Source organism: Aethalodelphis obliquidens, unplaced genomic scaffold (assembly GCF_003676395.1).
Source record: "Aethalodelphis obliquidens isolate GAN/ISIS:26980383/991018 unplaced genomic scaffold, ASM367639v1 scaffold82, whole genome shotgun sequence".
Taxonomy (NCBI): domain Eukaryota; kingdom Metazoa; phylum Chordata; class Mammalia; order Artiodactyla; family Delphinidae; genus Aethalodelphis; species Aethalodelphis obliquidens.
The window spans coordinates 5,046,905-5,069,007 of NW_020838026.1; the positions used below are offsets into that span (position 1 = coordinate 5,046,905).

At 49.9% G+C, this 22,103-nt stretch overlaps 1 protein-coding gene across 2 annotated transcripts in view; it reads left to right on the top strand.

Moving 5' to 3' along the window:
* Nucleotides 1-12,027: 12,027 nt before the first annotated feature.
* The window catches only part of KCNJ1 (potassium inwardly rectifying channel subfamily J member 1), a 28,942-nt gene continuing 18,866 nt past the window's right edge, over nucleotides 12,028-22,103 (top strand). Inside the window, exon 1 of one of the 2 annotated variants that reach the window (XM_027092923.1) lies at nucleotides 12,028-12,236. The gene's annotated coding sequence lies outside the window, so the exon portion shown is untranslated. The remainder of the gene's footprint in view (nucleotides 12,237-22,103) is intronic. The other variant, XM_027092922.1, reaches the window with a different exon arrangement.

Below are 22,103 nucleotides of genomic sequence, written 5' to 3' on the forward strand. Positions count from 1 at the left end.
TTGAGATGCAGATGAGAGCAAAAGTAGAAGCGTTTCTTTAATTCACTCTCTTTATACTCAAGTCATTCATTCATTTTGAACCATCTGTTCTACTGACATTGGTTGACCCCTTGCTCTGCAGCAGACCCTGTGCCAGGTTCTTGATGTGCAGTGATGAATAAGGCCATATTCCATGCCCACAGGGATGCCTACCCTTGTGGCAGCAGATAAATAAATAGTTATGCAAGCGTATATATAAAGGGCACACAGCTAACGGTGATGTTTGGGTGTCTCCATGGAGGTCAAGTCGTCTGTCTTCCAAGAGATCCCAGAAACTGACATCGCTTAGAGCATTTGCCAAGACTCCCTTGCAAGTTCAATCAATCACCTGATTTTTGAGTACAACCATCTCCCAGCAACACCCGTTCAGGTCTAGCTTCCTAATGTCTAGACGAGAATGCTAACTCTTTAATATGCAGTGAGCACTCTAACTGCTGGGAGCTAGAATCCACATGAGGTCAACACATCTCTCCCTACAGGGGGCGCCAGAGGGGAGGTCAGCGCATGGTTGGAACATTGCTAGGTGAACCTGGACTCCAGCAAAGGGCATGAATTGTAGATGGACTAGGTGATTACTGGTCTTGGCTATTGAACAAGAAGGCAGGTCATGTTCAATGGACTGGAATGTTGAAGTCTGTTGAATGAGGCTTGCCCTTCCCTAGAAGGTGCCTGCTTCACAGTGCACCTGGGGATGTTTTTAAATTCAGATACATTAACTCACTCTCTGCATGAAGATCCCAAGGGGTTGGGATTTTTCTAGAGCAGTTCACACTCTCTCCTGCCTGTATTCCCCTCTCCCTGCCCACGGCTGCTCAAACCCTCCCCAGATGCTCTGGTAATACGAGATTGTATTGGGTCAGGGGACATGGTTACTTATTAAATGGCGGGTTCTGAATGAGATGCTCTAAATCTGTCTGATGATGGACACATCTGCTGGGGGATTGAAGAATCATATAACGTCGCTGTTGAGCTCTAGAGGTCACAGAAAAAGACCACCTTGCCTCCTTTTGTAGTGACATCAGAAAATACCCAACATCAGAAAATACCCACTGGGCGGTTGTTCCCAGAGAATTCACTTCCCCTTATCTCCAGAGAACCTGGCTGTTATTCGCCCCAGCGTCCTTTTGTAAAGGAAGGAATCAAGCCCCAAAGCTGTTGGTGAGAGTGGCAGGTGGACCCTTTCTCCTCTGCTGAGGATTTCTAGGCGACAACTGGAGGAGACCTGGGGAAGGAGTCAGAGAGGATGGGTGAGGTCAGGACGGGCGGGGGCTTGCACAAATGGGGGTGGGGATGGGAATAGCCCATATCACCTCTGCTCCAGGGCACCTGGGGTAACAAGGACAAGATTGTTAACCGGACGCGGAGGCAGGAGGCCAGGAGCATCACCCACCTCCTTCTGCAGCTACTTTCCCTTGTTTAAGTGATCACATAAGGTCATGTTCACAAAAGTGCTTTGCAAAGGACCAGACAGAAAAAGGGAGGCTCCTGTGACGGTTGTTTTATAGGCAGTGCTGAGACCCTTTTAAAGAGCAGAGTTCACCTTTGGGGTTCTTCACAGGAAGGTAGGAACGGCCCTGCATTATAGTCCCCAAGCCTAGGTCAGGCCCTATCTGTGCTCTCTGATCTCCAAAGAGTGTCCCAGCCACCCAGCACCTCCAATTCCACAGCCCACGCAGCCCCCCGGGGCCGCTAGAGACAGCTGACTCTATTCCCACGGCACAGTCTGGGGAGCACGGCGTGGCCTCTGCTGTGCATTCATTGGTGCAGGACTTAGAACTAAGCCCAGGATTCCTAGTCTCTGGCTCTATTTGATCTTAGTATTTATTCCACATAATGGTAAAACAGCAAGTGATGTTCATATAGCATTTAGCAATAACAAGACACTTTCACACAGTACCGTGTAAGGCAAGTGTAATTTGTCCTTTTTCAGATGAAGAAGCTGAGACTCAGAGAGGTTATGTAACTAACCCAACGTGACGCTGCCATGAAGGGGCAAAGGCAGACATCAAACCCAGAGTTTTCTGACTGCAGGTTCAGTGTTTTTCCTACTAACTCGAGCTCCCTGAGGCTGTCGCCCTGAACTTGAGGCCCTTATTCTAAAGCATGTTTCCTCCCCCTGAATGAAATCTTAATGACCTTGCACCCAAAGTCACTGAGGGGCCCGAGAGACAGCAGGGACCCAGGCTGGAAGGCCCGTGAGACCTGCTCTTTGGAATCCAAGTTCTCAATATTCTGGGAGGGCCTGGGCGTCGTGGTTTGTTCTGTATGCACCGCGGGTTCTGACGATTTGTCCCAGGGCATTCCTCGTGGGTGGATCTCTGAGCAATGAGGTGCAGGGCTGGTCACTGTGGTAGGAGATGATTGTCACATCGGCTAACTTGGCTGCAAAGGCATCAACTTCAAGGTCACTGGACTGGCCCGGGGCACCTGTGCTTCGTCACTGTAGGAGTTGGCAATTTCCGGAGCCTGGGTTTGCATGCCCAAGTCGAGAACCTGACCCCCATAAATACGCGAGCCTGGGCCAAAGTGCCTGCCAAGTACCGGCTCGAGGGGCGTCTGGCCCCTGCCCAGCCCTCCTCACCTCCCAGGGCATTCAGCGAACAGAGGGGTGACTAGCTGGGACCATGTGAACTTACTTGTCTTGACTTTTGATTTTATGGGGACACGTGTGAGTAACTGAGACTCTGGAACAAAGTGTCCGAGTCCTGAACTGAAACTCTACAAAACCATGGGCCAGTGTTGCCGCCACCCTCCCCTCTACCTTCCAAAGGATCCCAGCAGCACCCCCTGGTCCTACGTCCACCCATGTCCCCACCTCACACCTGCTCCCCAAACAGACGCGTATGCGGGGCAGGCATCCACCACCCCTTCCTGCTCTGGTCTGCTGTCCTGGCTGGACCTGCCTGCTCTGTGGGCTTCCGGTGCGTCTGGGCATGCCTGAGGGAGTTATGGGTGGTCCTCTGAGAAGCTGTTGGTTGCCACAGGGATTGTAGCTCTAAGATAAAAGCATCAGCCAGACTACATGACCAGCGAGCCACCCTTGGTCTTCAGAGTGGAGGCATGATTATGACCCCCGCGTGGCAGGGGCCGCTCAGCCCTGTCCTTCGCTCAGGCCCCGTGGATGTGTGGCTGGGTCCTGGCAAGGCTGTCTTGGTAGCTTTCCAGCAAACAGAAGTCCCCACCCCTGCCCCAAATGAAAATTGCCTCCTCTGCTTACTTGGTCATAGCATGGCGCAGCACAGGGACCCCTGTGTGTCTGAGTGGTCCCGAGGGAAGGAAGACATAGGGTGCTCTGTGGATATGATGTCACCACTGGGTGCCAGGGCAGCAAACAAAGAAAAACTACAGGATGCCTGTACCAGCTGGGAACTCCAAGAAATAAATGTCTTTTGTGGGATGCCGGTGCTTTGCAGGGGAACAGGCATCCTGTGTTCGCAGGCTGTACACGGCAAAGGGGAGGGAACTCCATTGCGGTCGTTCATTCATTCTTCGGACAAGGTTTCAAGCTTTGGAGCTTGGGAGCTCAGAGAACTCGGGGGATGAGGAAACTGTTTCCTGGGAACATCAAATCAGCGAGAGAGAAAGCCATGCTGAGGCATAAAAGCGGCAAGAGAAGTACCCCAGAGATCGCACGAGTTAGGGGACAAAGACTTCGCCGCTGACGGGTCTGGGATTCTTCGTGGAGATGCCCAGGGGGACAGCCTGGAGGCGGCGCCCTGTCTTCCCTGCGGCCCCCTGGGGACAGGAGCCAGGGAAGCAGTGAGGCTTCAGAATGCAGGGCAGGGTTTCTGTGAAGCCACCCCCGGACCTCTTGGGCTGTCTTCCTGCCCTGTTTGTATTCACCACTTCAGTCCACGAGACAACCTCTCTGTCCCAAGTGCTAAGATGACCTATATATTTCATCCTTTCCCAAAGATTTATTTATTTATTATGATTTTTAAAACTTGAAGTATAGTTAATTTACTTAGTTAATTTACTAAGTATGTTAATTTACTAACAAACTAATGTTGTGTTAGTTTCAGGTGTACAGCAAAGTGATTGAGTTTTATATATAGTTAATATGTATATATGTGTGTGTATACATATATATACATACATATATATGTTCTCTTTCAGATTCTTTTCCCTTATAGGTTATTACAACATACTGAGTATAGTTCCCTGTACTATACAGTAGGTCCTTGCTGTTTACCTGTTTTATATACAGTAGTGTGTATATGGTAATTGCATACTCCTAATTTATCCCCCCTCTCCCCTCCCCTTTGGTAGCCATGTTTGTTTTCTATGTCTGTGAGTCTATTTCTGTTTTGTAAATAAGTTCATTTTCTTTATGAAAATCTTTCTTTATCACATATAAGTGATATCATCTCCAAAGATTTACTTTTATATGCTTATTCTTTTAAACTTAGAGTAAGTTACTCAGGCTTGTTTTCTTCCAGGAATTCTCCCTTTAAACAAGCACACACTGCAAAAAGAAGAGAAATGTGAAAGAAATTTAAAAAAAAGAAAGAGGGCACTCTATAACCTGCGTTTGCAATTTCACCATCAAGCCCAGGGCCGTCTCCCCCAGGCGCTGGGAGAGGGAGCCTGGGGTCCTCCTTGAGGGTTACCGTGTTCTCTGCCCGGTTCCTGGATCCTCAAAGACAGGAAGGACACTGGGGGAGAATTCTGTTGATGAGATTTGCTCGGTGTTTACACCTCCACAGCGCCATGGAGTTAGTCTTGGATTTGAGTTCCGCTTCCCCGGAGCTCATTGTCTGTGCAAGCCAACCCCAAATGAGCCATTCCTGTACAGGCTGGGGGAACGAATGGATTATTTCCATTTGAAGACAAAACAAAAGTCAGCTGTAGCTCACCAGGAATCACCCTGTGAGTGCAGAGGGGCATTGAGAGGAGCATCACTTCCCAGGCCAAAATGGCTTCCTCTCCTCCTCTCCCCAGCCCCACCACTCCTTTTTTTTTTTTTTTTTTTTTTTTTTTCACCGCCCCCTCCCTCTTGTGGCCTCTCCCGTTGCAGAGCACAAGCTCTGGACGCGCAGGCTCAGCGGCCACGGCTCACGGGCCCAGCCACTCTGTGGCATGTGGGATCTCCCCGGACCGGGGCACGAACCCGTGTCCCCTGCATCGGCAGGCGGACTCTCAACCACTGCGCCACCAGGGAAGCCCTACCCCATCACTCTTAAATATTGAATGTACTTTGTATAATTTTGGTGGAATTATTATTGTTATTAAAGAAAATAAAATTTTTACAATCCCAACTGGCTTTTTCCAAGAAACTAGCTGCAGAGTGAAAGGAGCAAGTCCCTGGCACATACTGTGTGGTAGCCCGCCCCTAATTCCTGCTCTGATTTTTTGTACTGTGACCATGTTCTATTTGTTATACCCAGGGTAATAAAGAAGAGCATCACATCTAGAATGACAGAGGTGATGGTCCTGTCCCACGTGGGCTGGTTGGAGGGCACCTCTGCAGAGCTGGGCTCCAAGGGGCAGGTTCTTAAGAAGACTACGGGCAGGCTGGAGAGTCTGGGTGGAAGTGGTTGAGGAAGGAAGCTTGGAAAATGTGGGCAACAAGGAGGTGACCTCTAGGTTCCCTTTCAGTGTGGGAGGTTTGCGAATCTATGAACCTCTCTTTCCATTCCAAGAAGGCAGCTGCCCCGGGAGATGAGGGTACAACATCTTTCAGATTGCTGGTCTGGTGTCTAGTGATCAAAAATACGGGGCCAGCCGAGTTCACGTAGGAACTGAGCCTGGTCTCAACCCCCGTCTATCCTGGGTCCCTTTAGGAAGGGTATTTGAGGCCCTGTGGGAACTGACTTTGCTAAGCCTCTGTGTCTTCTTCTCTAAAATGAGGATTAGAAAGATACATCTTTGCCTCCTTCACAGAGACACAGACAAGACAAAACAGCAAAGTGTCTTGAACTGCAGATCAGAAGCGATTACAGTAAGTCCCCTACATACGAACGAGTTCCGTTCTGAGAGCGCGTTTGTTAAGTCCCACAAAGTTAGCCTAGGTACCCAACTAACACAGTCGGCTACAGAGCACCGTACTGTAATAGGTTTATAATACTTTTCACACAAATAATACATTAAAAACAAACACAAAAAATAAAACATTTTTAGTCTTACAGGACAGTACCTTGAAAAGTACAGTAGCACCAGCTACATCACCACTGCTTTTACGCTTGCTTCTCGACACCCTGGGCTTGAAATAGAGATACCGGACTCTACACAGTACTGTACAGTAAAGTACACAAAAGCACAACCACTTGGAGAGGATGCACGCACGTGAAAATGTATGCCAGACACGTGAACTAACTTACGTGATTGGACATGTGAACACACGTTCGCATCTTTGAAAGTCTGCAACCTGAAGGTTCGTATGTAGGGGGCTTACTGTGTTACCTTTACCCAAGCACTCCCTGCCACACCTCTCTCTTGGGCTCGTCCCGAGTAACACCTGTCACAGAGCAACCCCTCCACCATGGGACCAGGCACCCAGACTCCAGCCTGCTGATGGAAGACATGGGGACCCACAGGGTTCAAAGCACACGGCCCTGGGACAGTGTCCATTCTCAGGGGAAGGACAATCCAGTCCTGGGCGTTACAGGGAGCCCACCTGAAGGGAACCCCCTGCAGCCGCGCTCTATGTATCTCAAGGGTTGGGAGGTGGGAAAATACATTGCTGCTGAGTATTGAAGTAGCACTTGCTTCAGGGGAGCTAACATCTGTTTATTCTTGGGAGCTTTTCTGAGGGGCGAGAAGGCCTCGGAGCACGGCTGAAGGCTGGCGCCTTTTCTAGAAAGCCTGGCAGAGACAGAAATGAGGGCAAGTCTGCAGCCTCTGGGCACCTTTTCTTCCTCGTTTAATGGTATGAGTGGCAGGGCTCTACAAGGAACACGAGTGAGACTCTGTGTGTGAGATTTGGGCTTCCAGGATGTGTCCCCACCATGTCTTAGAGGAGGGAACATTTTATATTTGTCAGAAATGTGCTAGAGATGTCAAAATAGGCAGCAATATACGTAAATACAAAAGTCTGGATAAAACATGGCAAAATTCCTCAAGATAGGAAATACAAAACAGAAGAACTTTCAGCATCATCTTACGTTGAGACCCATGGCTCTTGCATTCTGAGTGTCCGTCCCCTCCCCCTAGGGCCAGGTGACTCCCATGGAAATGTGGATAAAGGTCAAATCCAAGCACAGCCCCTCCCTCTGCCATCTTGTCCCCACCTGCCCCTCTTCTGCCTTATCCGTCAAGACGTCTGTTCTTAAACCGACGTGTCTCCCCTCGAGTCCTCTACGTGCTCCAAACTCACTGTTGTTCTCCAGCCTCCAAGCTACTTCTCCTTCACCCACTTCCCACCTTCCACCAGCTAGTTTCCAAGTAACTAGCTGCAGACTCAAGGGAGTGAGTGTAATTCTACCCTCCTGACAGCATCCAGCTATACATCGCCATCTATATGAGGCCCCCCCAATTCCTCCAGCCAGAGGTAACCTCTTCTTCCATTTATTCACGACACTTCCCATGAATTTATGCCTTATTGTGTCTGTGATGTCTTCTCCCCTACAAAGCATTAAACTCTTGAAGGGCAGGGACCATGTTTTATTCACGTTGTAACTTCCCCAAGTGCCTGCTGCTGTGGCTTTAACAGGAAGGCCCTCAACAAGATTTTACTGAATTAAACGGAATCATCAAAATCCTCCCTTTGTTCAATCCTATTTTTTTCTAAAATGTCCCTTGACCTGGAATTTCTCACAGAGCCATGGATGCATTACCATCTTCAAAGGCAGTAAATGTTTCAGAGGGAAGCGTTTCATCTCTTACACACAGATTTCTCAAAACCTTTCCATTGTGAAGCCCGTGTAACGGTGTTCTTTCCTTTTTGTCACCTCAGTGGGATTACCTAGTTCTCCTCTGAGGCAAACATGTTCAGACTGTACCACATCTCTTTCACCAGACACTGGTTCTCTGAAAAAATCGAGGCACAAAGATGAAAGAACATATTCCTGCAAAGAGTCCCTCTATCTTTCCCCATTTAGGAACTAGAGGCCTGTCTGAGGGGCCATGTATTCGCTTGTCATGGAATCACCTTGGCTGCCCTTCCTGAATCAGAGGACACGGGTCACATCTGTAGGAAGGCGGTGGCCTGGGACACAGGAGATCTCTCCCCTTATGTGCAGAGGGGAGACAGCCTGTAGATTAGTGGCTAGAAAAGTAGATTCCTACTCTGTGTTAGAATAACACGGCCATGTGCTTGTTTTGCAAAAAGGACGTGTGCAGGAAGGGACTCATGGTCTCCCACTCAGTGCAAAGATTTTCCCACAATCCCCCTTCTGTCTCCAGTACAGGGCTTCACCCCCAACCTCTGCTACATTTGAAGAACCCCAGTCCACACTCTCCCTGGCTTTCTCAAATCCTAGGAGTGGGGATTTCGTTCCTGATAAGGAATTTCAACCAGTTTCCCTGTCTTCCGCCCCGACATGAGCACTGCCTCCAGGGGTGCCTGGGCTCCCACGCCCTGGGCTTTGAGAGCTCAGATTTGCCCCTAGACGCCGGCTGACTTCTCCCTCGCTGGGTACTTGTGTTCAGCCCTTGCCGCTCTACCCTGTTCATATACTCTCCAGCTTCTTGAATTTTGTACAACTCTCTTGACCACTTTTGTTCCCTTTCCTGTGCTCTTTGTCTTTGTGGATTTTCACCTTTTAAAATTCCTTTACCCCCATTTTTGTTGAGTTCAGGAGGGAGCAAAAATAAACATTTGTTTCATCTACCGCATTTTCATCTTACAATTCTTTAAAATTGCCTTTCCTGATTCCCAAAATGATGAGTTCAATGCTTTGCCAAGAATATATGCTCTACCCAAAGCATGCAGTTAGAACTGCTTTTTAACTAACCGGAGCAGAGGCAGGGCAATGACTTGAAGCTCTGTTTCCCTCTACGGGAAACTGTGTCCACCTCGTGGTCCATCATCTCAACAAGGCAGTGGTTGTCAGGGCCTGAGCTTCTCATATAGGCGTGAAGTTAACCTCTGCCTGGTCACGTACTCAGTGTGTCCCCAGAAACGAGTCTTTCCCCCTTTATCTGTATGTTGATTAAAACGACACTTTCCCAGACGTTGTTAGGATGACGTGAAGTGACACAGCACAGACTGGGAGCCCACCCCGGGTCAGGCTCCCCCTTGCTCTGCTCAGACCAGGAAGAATTTGCCTTGGCAGTGTTGCTGTGATCTGCTGCTCTCACCTGCTATCCATCGCATACCCACTCCTGGGACCCAGAACTGGTTCCGTTTTGCAAGGCCTGCCTGCTTTCCCTGCTGTGTGCTCTGCACCTGGTCCCAGCCTTGCAGAAATTGTTGTGAGCTGCCCTCTGTTGTGTGAGCGGAATGCCCCATATCCCCTAACCAGACAGGCACCTCTAAAGACCTACTGTTTATCCAAATTGCTCCCGTTGGAATATTAGTCATGAATGGGATAATATCTTTGAAATATTCCAATTTTCTTTAAAGAAAAGATAAAAAAAAACAGTCCATCGACTCTGGTCCCCCAGCTCAGGTGCAGAGGTTGGGGCTCCTGGCTGTGTTTGAGGAATAAATGCCTGTGAACACCAGCGGGGTCGTGCAGCGGGACCGAGGCAAAGCCCGGGGAAAAGGCACTCTGCGCGCTGCCACGGGCTGTCAGGCCCAGGAGGATTGTCTCTGTGACCGCAGAGGTGGGAGAAGCGACAGACGGTGGGACAGGGGCAGAATTTCTCCATGAAGACCGTGGGTAGGAGGAGAGACTGAGGAAACGAATCATGTTGGTTTCATGCAAGATGCAGCATTCTATCAGATCAAGCGCCTTCACTGGCACCTTATAACCAAGGCTCCTGGAGCTGGGAGAAGCAGCTGCCCTGCCCTCCCTGTTGCTTAGCAACAGCCTCTTTCTTATTCCCAGATGGTCCCCAGGGGCCGTTCTGAATTGGGGGGCAAGGAGAGGGAGGAAGGAGGTAAGATAACTGCCTGGTCTCCATAATAATGAGACGCCTGGCTCCATCCTGCAAGGGTCCTGACTTGCAAATGAATGAGACGCTTAAGAAAATGTTTATTTTCCTCATTTGGGGTCTGTTCTGTGCTGACTCCGAGAATTAATGCTTACCTTTGCGAGGTGCAGGTTTGTGTTTCCAGTTGTCTGGAGGAGGACTGGAGAATGAGAGGCACATCTGCGGCTCACGCTGGCCCAGAGACCTACCGTGGCTCTTCGGGCCTCAGCTCTGAAATTGAAGATGAGAGCCCTTTTCCTGGATTGCCCTGTGTGAACCCGGTGCCTGCCCTGCAGTGGCCCTGACAGCTCCCGTCCTGTCTGAACAGCCCAGGGGAGAGGGAGGGGAGGTGGAGGCACCCTAGACTGCCCTGGAGTCTAAGGAAGGTTCCAGTGGCCATAGGGGAGTTCTCCAGCCACGGTTGCGCTGGAGGAGGCCCCTCTCCATCACCAGCTCCCTGGGTGTGCCCTGTGCTCAGCCTTTGTGGGGCGCAGCTGCTAGGGCCCCCGGTCGCCCACTCTCTCTGCACTGGGCGTCTGCAGGCTGCATTCCTATGCTCCCCACACCCAGACTTGGGGCAATGTGCTGCTCAGGGGTGTGGGGGGGAACCTGGGGTGGGAGGTTATTCCCCGGGTTGGGTAGGGATGCCAGGGAAGGTAGGTGGAGGACCACACAGTGGGTGATTGAGAAAGGAGGTAACTTTGGAGAGAGGGGCGAGCCTAGGGAGAGGGGGTAGGGACTGCTTGCCCACAGGGGAACTTCTGTGAAGGGAAAAGGTCATATTTAGCACAAGCTTTGGAACTCTCTTCTTGTTCTGTTTCCCGTGGCACTGCTGCTCCCTAGAATAGGTCTCCTACAATCAAACTTCATACGGGAAATGTTCCTATAAGTTCTTTTACTTACGTCTACTCTATTCTTTTTCCTTTATCATAAAACTGATGATACTTATACAGGTTTGAAAACACAATTTCCTTTCCTCATGTAATTATCAGTTTCTATTTTATCGTCTCTACGAAAACCAAAATGTACACCTTCTCCTGTTTTCCTGTGTCAGAATCACTGGAATGTGGCCTCCACACTACAGCCCAGCTCTGCAGCTTCTCCTGTTCTTTGAGTCACTTAGACTGGAGTGAAATCTGATACTTAATGTCATCTTGTGAGGTGCTGAGCGGAGACCGGCAAGAAGGTGAAGGTGAAGTGTGCCTGCATTCGCCCTCCAGCCCCGCACGGCCCCCCCACCCGCTACTCCACGAGTACAAAGTGACAGCTTACTAGGGGAACTGTTTTCTGACGCTCCAGTGGTGACTAGCGGTGAAATGAGTGAGGGTCCACAGAGGCCACTGGGACCGGAAGGAACCCAGACACCAGGACAGCTCAAGAGGGCGTAAGACGCCAAGTATGAACCAGAGGGAGATGACCCTAAGGGCTGGGGTGGGAAGGAGGAAAGAAAGCAGATACTGGGCTGTGTTGATTTCCCAAGCCTTCGCTCAATGCCAAGTACGTGCCAAGTCCATTCCATCCATCACCTCCCTACCCACTGCAGACGCTGAGTGACAGAAGCTAGGACCTTACCCCCGGTGAGGTGCTTGTGCCGCAAGGCTCCCTTCCCTTCACAGGGCTCTGCTGTGAAGTCTCGGCTACAGAGATCTGCCCTGAACTGGGACCGGGGTGGCAGAAATTAGCCGAGGGAAGGTCAGGCCAGCCTGACCTGTGGTCACTGAGGAGCGTCACTGAGCAGGAGAAATTTTGCAAAGGGCTCCTCGGGGACCCCAGTGCCCCCATCCGGGAGCACCCAGCCTTCACGCATGCGTTTGGCTGGGACCCTCAGCAGGTACACACTGGTTCCCACATGGCTCCGTAAACATCTCCCTCGTAATTAGCCCTGGCGGCGCAACACCTCTGCTGTATCCGGCCCACTTACCTGCCACGCCTCCTCTTACTGGAACCGGTTCTAAGTAAACTGTGTTCTTTGAGAGCCGTTGCATACAGATGAGTCGGCAGCCGGTCTGAGCTGACCCACAGACTCATAAAAACGAACAGGGCCCCGGGCCCCGTCACCTGGGCCATCCAAATTCTTGAAGCAAAGGTGCAAGGACTCGCTCACGTCAAGGACCCGGCTGCTTTCTCGGGGACCAAGAAACTGAGCTTTTGTCTCTGTGTGGACGCTGGCAATCCACGAGGTAAGGGGAGAAATGCCACATTGCTCCTTTGGGGAGTTCATCAAAAAGGAGTGAATTCTGGTGGAAGTTTAGCCTTCTTTCCCCCACCTCAAATCTGGACAGACTGTCCACCGTTCCCAGGGGATAAAAGTGTGGTTTTAGCTCCCTTGCTTGATGGTCCGTATGTTTTGGTTGCACGTGGATGACGAGCCATGAGCTTCCTCCTGGCCACCCTTGGCCATTCCACAGCCCTGAGCATCACGCCTGGTTCCACCACCTTCTCCTCGTCGTGGTGGAGACAGACGTGCGTGGGCTTCTGTCCCTGATGGCTTCAGCTCCTGCAAGGGCAGAACTCTCTCTGCCTTTGCCGTCATTCAGATAGAGGGTAAGGGTGCTAGTGAGGTCCACCGTGGAAAACGCTGAAGGCTTGACTGGGTGGAATGTGTTAGTGAGACTCTGCTCACCTGCAGCAAAATGCCTTTCCTTCACTTGACGAAATGCTGCGTGATTCCGAGTGAATGCATCTGGACTCCTCACTGTTGGTTCAGCTCCCTAAATACAGCTTTGACAGATGCTCTGCACAGTGAATGGCAGCCGTTCCCTGTGTTCCGCTTCGTACGAGCCCCAGAATGAACAGGCCTGGAGCCCCCTTCTCCAAACCTCCATGTTGTATAGATGCTACGCATAGTGGCTCAAAAGGTGTCTGTCTTTTGCGATTGGCAAGCTTTAGGGAAATTGTGTTTGCTTTTTCTTGTAGTTGGGTGAACAATATAAAGCCGAACATGGTGATGGGAAGGACACCATTGTCAACAAGGACTTACCCAGCCCACTGGCAGGTGCCCTTCAGTCACACGCTTGGCTTGCGTTGTCTTAATCTGCCCTGTTTTGTGAAAATGTATCCCTACGAAGTTAGCTTCAGTTTCTCAAAACACAGTGGAGTGGAGTGTCTGGGAAGGTGTGAACCAACAGAAAAGACTTTTTTGAATACATAAGGCACGAAGATGGTTTTTCTCCTGGGTAAGAAGGACATCAGTTCAGCTCAGGTGCAGGGCTGCGTCGGCAGGTCAGCACAGGGAGCAGATGATTTGGGAATGCTTCTTGGAGCTTTGATGCTGCTGGTGGCTTTGGTTTTCCGTGATGTTTTTCCAAATACATAAGATGCTGTAATTGCCAAGAAACACTCTGCAGAGCTGAGACTCAGGCATGTCTTTTTTCGTTTTCCCAGCAATTCATGTTTTCTGTGCTGGGTTACAAATCTACCCTGGACCTTTGCACAGCTCAGTGATTTTCCAAGGATTCAGCTTTGATCACATGCTTTGCCTCTTACCTGGCATGTGGCTTCCGTGGAATGAATGCTTCTTAATTCCTCCACTTAGAGTTCTCACTGGGATCGCTTACGTGTCCTGAGGTGGATCCAAATTTCACTCCTCCTGGACCTACAATTTAAGACGCTAATCACGACTACTGCGTTCTTCTCTTCATTATTGCCCTTTCCATTAATAATTATTATTAGGCATACAGGTTTTTTTTCCCCATTTGCCTTTCAACAAGCTTATAATGAGCACCCACTGTCTCCTGGGAACTCTTTGAAGTCCTGGGAAATGACTGAACAGCCCCTGTTCGCATGGAAGTTACAGTTTGGGGGCGGGGGGTTGGGCACATGGAGGTAGACTGTTACACTCCAGTAGGATAAATGTCACGGTGTAGTCATGATATAATCGTTGCCTGCACAGGAAGGACTGCCCAGTTTCCCTGTGGAAGGCCTCCTCGTGGAATTGTGACCCTCAGCTCGCTGGGTGGGCAGGATGGGGCCGCTGGAGACAGGAGGAAGGGCATTCCAGAGCGAGGGAACAGCATGTACAAAACCACAGAGGCATGAGAGACCATGGCGTATGCAGTGAATACTGAGCTGGCATGGCTGGGGTGGGGGGACGGGGAGGGGAGAAGAAGGACGGAGCTGTGAGGGGAGGGCTCACCGTGAGGGCCCTCGTGCGCGATGCCCAGGAGCGTGGCAGTATCTTGAAGGTAGTGGGAGGCCACGTGAGGTCATATTTACAATTTAGAAAGGCTGCTTTGTCTGCAAAGTGCAAAGTGGGTTGAGCTGGGGTATGACCATTGCCAGGAAACCAGCTAGGAAATTACTAAAAGGCAGAATACACGAGACCTAGGACAGACTGGCTGTGAGGATGAAGCATAGCCCTGACACGGGAAACTGAGGCTTGGCTGGTCTCATTCTGGAAATTTCCCCAAAGTCCAAACGATGAGCAAACTTTGAATGGAAAAGAGCGTTTTCTCTACCCTGGGCCTCACGCACCCACCACGGCTTCCTGGGCCCAGAGAAATGAGTTAAGGGGCCCGGATGTTACAGGAGGCCGCTGCTGTGTAGGGCAGAGGCCTGGCCTTGCGGGGGCCCCCTCCTCAGAAATGTAGCCTCCGGTCATTGGCTTTCCTCCATCATTGAAGTAAGTGCCTGCCTGTCTGTGGTGAAGGAGTCTCTCTTTCTCCTTCTCTCCTTGATCACCCGGGCCTAGAGGATGCGTCGCCCCTGGATCTCTGCTGAGCCCTGGTGTCACCCTTTGGGAGGCAGGGCAGAAAACGTGTCTTTCCCGGCGGTGGAGCTTAAAGTGGAGACAATATCAGAAAGAATAACAGAACTGCTGGGCTGTAGAGGCCCCTGTCGCCGTTACTCTAAGTACCGTTAATTGCCCCAAAGTATTCCCCACTCACACTGAGCAGTTACTGAGCTGAATCTTCCTTGTGGGTCACTCCTATGAGTAGGTGCTCTTTTCTTTTTTCTTTTTTAATATAGAATAATCTTTCTTTTTCTTTTCTTTTTTTTTATTGGAGTAAAGTCACTTTACAATGTTGTGTTAGTTTCTGCTGTGCAATGAAGTGAATCGCTATATGTACACCTATATCCCCTCCCTCTTGGACCTCCTTCCCACCCGCCCCATCCCACCCATCTAGGTCGTCACAGAGCACCGAGCTGAGTCCCTGTGCTATACAGCAGGTTCCCACTAGCTGTCTATTTTACACGTGGTAATGTATTTATGTCAAACCTAATCTCCCAATTTGTCCCACGCTCTCCTTCCCCACTCTGTGTCCACACGTCTGTTCTCTACGTCTGCGTCTCTATTCCTGCCCTGCAAATAGGTTCATCCGAACTATTTTTCTAGATTCCACATACATGCATTAATATACGATGTTTGCTTTTCTCTTTCTGGCTTACTGCACTCTGTATGACAGACTCTAGGTCCATCCACGTCTCGAGTAGGTGCTCTTTTCAGCCCCATTTTGCAGGGAGGTAAAGATGACAGGGACAAAGGGAAGGGAACTTAAGTCCGTGTCTCCTGAGTTTTTTCTAGTGGGCCACATAGAATAGGATGACGTTGATAAGACAGTTACCCCTTGCTGGGGTCAGTGGAGAGGCTGCCATCTCAGGCCTGGTCACTCACTCCAGGCCCACCCCAGGGCGAGGGGACAGCATCTGGGTCCACGTGACCCCTGTCCAGTCACAGCGTCTGAGACGCTCTGGGCGGGTCCCACAGGCAGTGAAAGGCAGAGCTGGGATTCAGACCCGTGTCTATCTGACCCCGGCATCCACCATATATCCCTCCTCCTCCCGCTTGGCAGGTGGGTGACAGGTCTCAGATAGTGAGGTCTCACAGTTCAGAGTATCTGGGCAAAGCAGCCCTCTGGGGCTTAGGTGAGGATAGACTCATGTCAGACTAGGTAATTTCGGGTGCCCCTGGGACTTTTCTCCCTGGACCTGAAGTAACTCCTGGGATCCAGACAGGACTCAAAGTGTTCCAGTTTAGTTTCTGTCAGGCCCGAGAAGAAGAATATGTCAGAATGTGTATCGTGTTGCAAGTTCAAGTCCCAGCCGAATGAATTTATTGGCACAGAAATCAAAGTTTGCCCAATAATTAATTGAGGATACTTGAATATATTAATTAGTTTTAAAGACTCTGCTTCCCACTGTCTCTTTTCCCCACATCAGCTCGGCATCTTCAGAGGTGGAGGCGATGGTGAGCCTGATACGGGGACAGCTCCAAGGGACCATCCGCCTACCTTCATCTCAAGGTCAATAAAATCATTAAAATTTCATAGGTTGAGAAAAGAAAGTACAGGGCAGTGATGACTTAGGCTAAAGCCAAAAGTAAAGGAAAAAGGACCAGACCTTCCCAGTCTGTTCTGTCTCCTGGATTATATATGATTCATGCATAATATTAGCTCTGTTCCAGACAGCAAAAGTGGTTGACTTGATTATGGAGTTCCTAATCTTCATGAACAAGCAGGGCGTGTGTATGGAAATGGGAGAAACAAAACAGAATAAAAACAAACAACTTCAAAAAAAGAAAAAAAGATGAAAGAAAAATTCCTGGGGAGACATATGGGAGGTAGACCTAGAAAAGCCAACGACAAGCAAAAAATAACCTAAGGTCAAGGGGCTCAGAAAAGTCCATTCTCTGCTCCAGATGGAATGATCCTAAGCCATCCTCATTGGCTTTGTTATGAAGGACGTTCAGAGGACTTTCCCCATCCTCGCTGTTGCCTTGTCAGAATCCACGAGCAGACAGAGGGAGTGATGCCCTCACCCCTGAAACTCCCTGGTTCTGTTTGAAAAACAGCACAAAGAAACCAAGAATGTTGCACACGATGGGCAACTTCAAGACTGCTGAGAATCCCAAGATGTTCTACCCCAAGCAGTTCCTTCTCGAAAACTCTAAGGGCTTTAGCTGCTAATATAAAACCCAACCCAATACCATCCCATTAAACAACAGAGCATTGAGACGAACTCTTTTTTTGGCAGATTTTTACAAGATTTTTATTTTATATTGGAGCAGTCTAGTTGATTCACAATGTTGTGTTAGTTTCATATGTGATTCAGTTATACATATACTTGTATCTATTATTTTTCAGATTCTTTTCCCATATAGGTTATTACGGAGTATTGAGTGGACTTCCCTGTGCTATATACAGTAGGTCCTTATTGATTATTTTATATGTAGTGGTGTGCACAACTAATTTTAAACAATCATTCTAAGGGTTCATCAGAACCCTCGCTCACTCATTGTAGGAAAGAAGAAACTAAGGGCTAGAAGGGTCCAAGACTTTCCGGTGTCCCCAGGTAAAGCAGAAACCTGAATTCACCCAACAGGGTTTTAGATCTGTAACTCCTCACTCAAGGAAGCCTGTTGTTTTTTCCCTAAGTCGATTCCCCAGTGTGCGGTCTGCCCCGGTGGGCATGTGTCTGCCCAGGTTCCAATCTGCAGTTATTCTGCCTTGTAAACATTCATAGAGGCAGGTCACCCACTTAGGCTTTAAGAGAACATTCTTTTTGAATCCTCTGAAATATACGAGCCAGAAATTTCCATGTATTCAGAATTTTCCAATGTCCATCCGTGGCCTTCCCTCTCTTCCAATTGCACAAACACCAATGTTTCTTAGCTCAGGTTCAGGAATTGCATCTACCGGGGGGTATCAATGTGCCACCGTATCCCCAGGCAGCAGATTTAAATATGCAACACAACACGGTTGAAAGCAACAGGTTAATAGTCTTTGCAGCAGGAACCACCACAGCTCTCTCAGGTGACTACCCTCGGGGAAGACTCATGCTTCGCTGCCCTTGATTAAACGCTCGGGAGCTTTCTGACTCCATCCAGATCTGCCATTTGTCCTTGAGGAGCTTGACAGAGCTTGGAAACTATGAATAACTGTTGCTAGATTCTCACAGGCAAAGACTCCCCGAAATGTGGCCTTTTGGGGTCCGAGTCACTGATAAGATGTTGGGAGAGATAAGAGTAATCCCTGTCTTGTGCTGGAAGGCAATCCACCATGTCAGGGATCAGGGATTCGGAGGATCTGAGGGGTTGGACCGCTGATGAACTGTGCGTGGGGTGGAGAGGGCAGGAATCGGATTCAGAGAGGAGTCACGGGAGTGGTCAGGGGATCACCCAGAAGACCTCTGGGGAAGCCCACGCTGTGCTGGGCTTTCCAAAGTGGGAGGACCCTGTCCCTACCTTGCAGAAATTGCGGGCCCCTGGGACGACAGACAGGTGGGAATGACAGAGGCATGGGAGGGGCACATTCTACCCGATGGGGCTGGGCTCTCCCCTCCCACCCATGGGCCGGGGGTGGGGGGGCGGTGTCGAGGAGAGAAGGCTCATCCCCTCTCCCAACTGCTCCATCCCCTTTGATGGAGAGACGAGGGCAGCTCTGAGAGATCCTAACTCACAGTGCTTACCTGGACCATTCCCAGCTTCCCTTTAGAGTCTGGGGCTCTTGTGCTCCTTTATCCAAAACCATTGCGAGTGAGAGCACAGGGTTTCCTTCAGGCAGTGCGGACGCTCGCTGCTGTCAAGACACAGACAGGGTGAAGCCCCCTGGGGAAGGAGTCTAGCTGAGAAGTGGAGGGAACTGTGTCCAAGATTTGGATTTTATTCACCTTTTTATTAATACATGATTTCCTTTGGCCTGTGGTGCTATTTGCAGTTTTGGATTTCTACAGACAAGGATGCTTCTTTAAGGACCTGGTGGCAGTGAGAGGGGGGTGTGGGGAGGGTAGGGAAGGGGGCCCAGGCCAGGCTTGTGCCTGGAGCCATGTGAGTGGAGAGATTCGTCACTCAGGACATGAAGTGGGCAAATTCCTTCCCAGGAGTTGACTCTAGTGACTCTAGTGAAGGGAAGCTGAGAAACAGGCTGTCATTTGAGAAGGTCGCGGAGGGATGTGGGCTAAAATTGCTCCCTAACATGGGAAGGGCTGGTTTTCTCATACCTGCTGAAGGCAAGAGGAGATTCAGATCTCAGCCTGAGGATGTGGGTTAGGTATCGGGGGAAATCTGGGTGCTGAGAGGCAGGAATGGGTTTCAGAGGGAAATGTTCCTTATGCAGACAGGGAACCAGCGTCTGTCTCTCTGGGGGAGGGGTTCCGGGGCTGCCTGCCCACAGGCAGGGTGGACTTAGAGTCTTTTCCCGCCCCAGGTCCTGGGAGGGGGCAACCATGAACCCCTCACTCTTGGTCTTGTGTTCTGGCAGCGGGGAGGCGAGTCCCCAGCGATCCCACTGTCTTTGGTGGCTCGAAGGGGCAGGTATCTGATTCTTAGCTTAAGTGTGGACCCGGGACAGACACTTCCGGCCACCTCCCCTGGCTAAGCCTTTCTTCAGGCTGCCTGGAAGCTTCCTTCCTGCCGAGGCCCCAGAGACGCCCCCCAGAGGTACCATAACCCCTGGCAACCAAGGGGTCAAGGCCCAGTCTCTTCCAAGCATCCCCTCCTCTCCCTGCTGACTCTTTACTCGTACTCTTGTTCTGTCCCCACCCCCTGCCTGATTCCTGGTCCCCACCTGCAGCTACCAGACAGGGCAGCTCGGGGAAGCAGGCCTCTGTAATCCCCTTGGCCTCCTGCTTTGCTCGGGACACAGCCTGGGCGGAAGCTGGCGGTGCAGCAGGTCCTGTCTCTGCTGGCTTAGCCCTGTGGGTGAGGGGCCTCAGGGACTCCAGCAGCCAGACCGCAGGCAGGCCAAGTTCCCAAGACAGACACAGTCAACGACATACATCTGGTGACTAGCGACCAGATGCTGAGCCATTTCCAGGCCTGGCTGTGATGGGGGATGGAGAGAAGGCACGACACCCACAGAAAGATGCTGGTTTTGCCTTTGCACTGTGGACGCTCCCTGGTCCCCACCCTGGAGTTAATGAGAGTAATCCCGGGCAGGGTGCACAGTGGGGCTGCAGCGTGGGTGCGGGGAGGGTTGGGGAGGGGTGCAGTCACAGGAGCTTGGTCAGCTGGTCTCCAGGGTCCTGTGTGCATGGGGTCCAGTGGGCGGTGCCTTCACTTTTGTTCAGAGAGAAGCTTCTGGAATCCCTAACTTAGAACTAGCAAAGACACTTCTTGAGTTCTTTAAGCTGCCTCTTCCTGCATGTAAAAATTCATCCGTTTCTACATCTATTCACTCCACACAACGAAGCCTATGGAGGGTCAGTTAGTTATCACTTCTATTTTATTTTTTAAAAATTCTTTTTATTTTAATTTTTTAAATTGAAGTATAGGGGATTTACAGTGTTGTGTTAATTTCTGCTGTACAACAAAGTGATTCAGTTATACATATATATACATTCGTGTTTCCATATTCTTTTCCATGATGGTTTATCCCAGGATATTGGATATAGTTCCCTGTGCTCTACAGTAGGACCTTGTTGTTTAGCCATCCTGTATATAATAGCTTACATCTGCTGACCCTATTGCTTCTGTTTTAAATAGTCAATATAGATAAGATTCTTCACTGGAAACCTGCTGTGCATCATATCATCCTTTCCATCAGAAAGTTCTTCCTTGTGTCTAACTGAACTCCCTCTTGCTACGATTCCAGCTCACTTTTCTATAGTGTGTCACTCATTCGCCTGAGCTCTCCCAAACGCTCCGTCATTTAATTTGTATGATGGTCTCGGGAGGTGGATATGTTATTATTGTCATCTGATAAATGGGAAGACTGCAGCCGGCTTTGTGCCCATGCTGGGGTGCAGGCAGGGCAGGTTTCCTAGGTCTGCCTGAAATGCTAAAACTCTCTGAGCAACGCCCTGGGTAGGAGCCAGCAGGTGAGCTTGGGAGGAGGCCGAGTTCGGCTCACCTCCAGCCTGGGGGAGGACCTGCCCTCTCTCATAGTGACATTGCTTCCCCCCACCATCTTTAGCTCCTGGTGCCCTCTACTCACTGCCACTTGTCAAGGTCACCCCTTGTTACCATGGCTTTCTCAGCCCTTATCACCATCTATAATTACCCTGTTTATTTGGTTCCTTTCTGTTATCTGTTCTGTTCTCTCCAACTCCCTGAATACCAATCTCGTTCCTGCTCTAGCCCCAGCTCGCAGCACGGAGCCGGGCATGTGATAGACTCTCAGTAAATATTTATTGACAGAAGGAGAACAAGGAAGGAACAAGCAAAGAAAGAGCAAGCAAGGAAGGAAAGAAAGAGGGAAACAGAGGAGGGCCTGTCTTTCCCCAAGGCCTTCCTGCTTTTCCTCCCTGACCCTAGACCAGAACTGATTCAATCTTTATGGAACTTCTGGTAGAAGGATCCAAGAAGACTTGGGTTCCCATCCCAGCTCTGCCTCATCTGAGCTATTTCACCTCTCCATACCTCAGTGCCCTTCCTTGTAAAATAGAGATAATTATACCTACTTCACGGGGTCGCTGTGAGGATTGAATGGACTAATTTCTGCAAAGCCCGCAACACAGTCTCTGGCATGTGCAGACATGCGATAAGCCTTCAGTCTTTTTCCTCTGCATTGATCTCAACCCTTCCGCCCCAATCCTGTAAAGCAAAATCAAACCCCGCAGTGTTCCTCCAGCCACGTGTGAGAGGTGCTCCTCCTGGCTGGAACGGGAATCTTTTAGGGAGCACACCGCCAGCCTTCCGTCTGTGCCAAAAAAAGTCACATTGGAAGGGATGCATTTTAATGAGTTTCTTCCAATAACTAAGTAGAAGGTGGACACATATCCCACCAGAGGAAGCTACAGTAGGCTGAATTCTAACTTTCTAGCTCTGGGAACATGGGTCAATAACCTGGCTTTTCTGATCTCTGATTTTCTCCTCTATACCCTGGGAATAATGGTGATACTGTGTAAGTCATAGAGCAGCTGTAACTGTTGAGTTTACACATGGAGAGTGCCTAGAACATAAATGGTCGCTATTGTTGATCTATGGGTGAGAGGAAAAACTACCCTCACACTAAACTAGATTCAAGAAAGCTTGATAGAACTTTCTTTCTTTCTTTCTTTCTTTCTTCCTTTCTTCCTTCCTTCCTTTCTTTCTCTCTTTCTTTCTTTCTTCCTTTCTTTCTCTCTTTCTTTCTTTCTTTCTTTCTTTCTTTCTTCCTACCTTCCTTCCT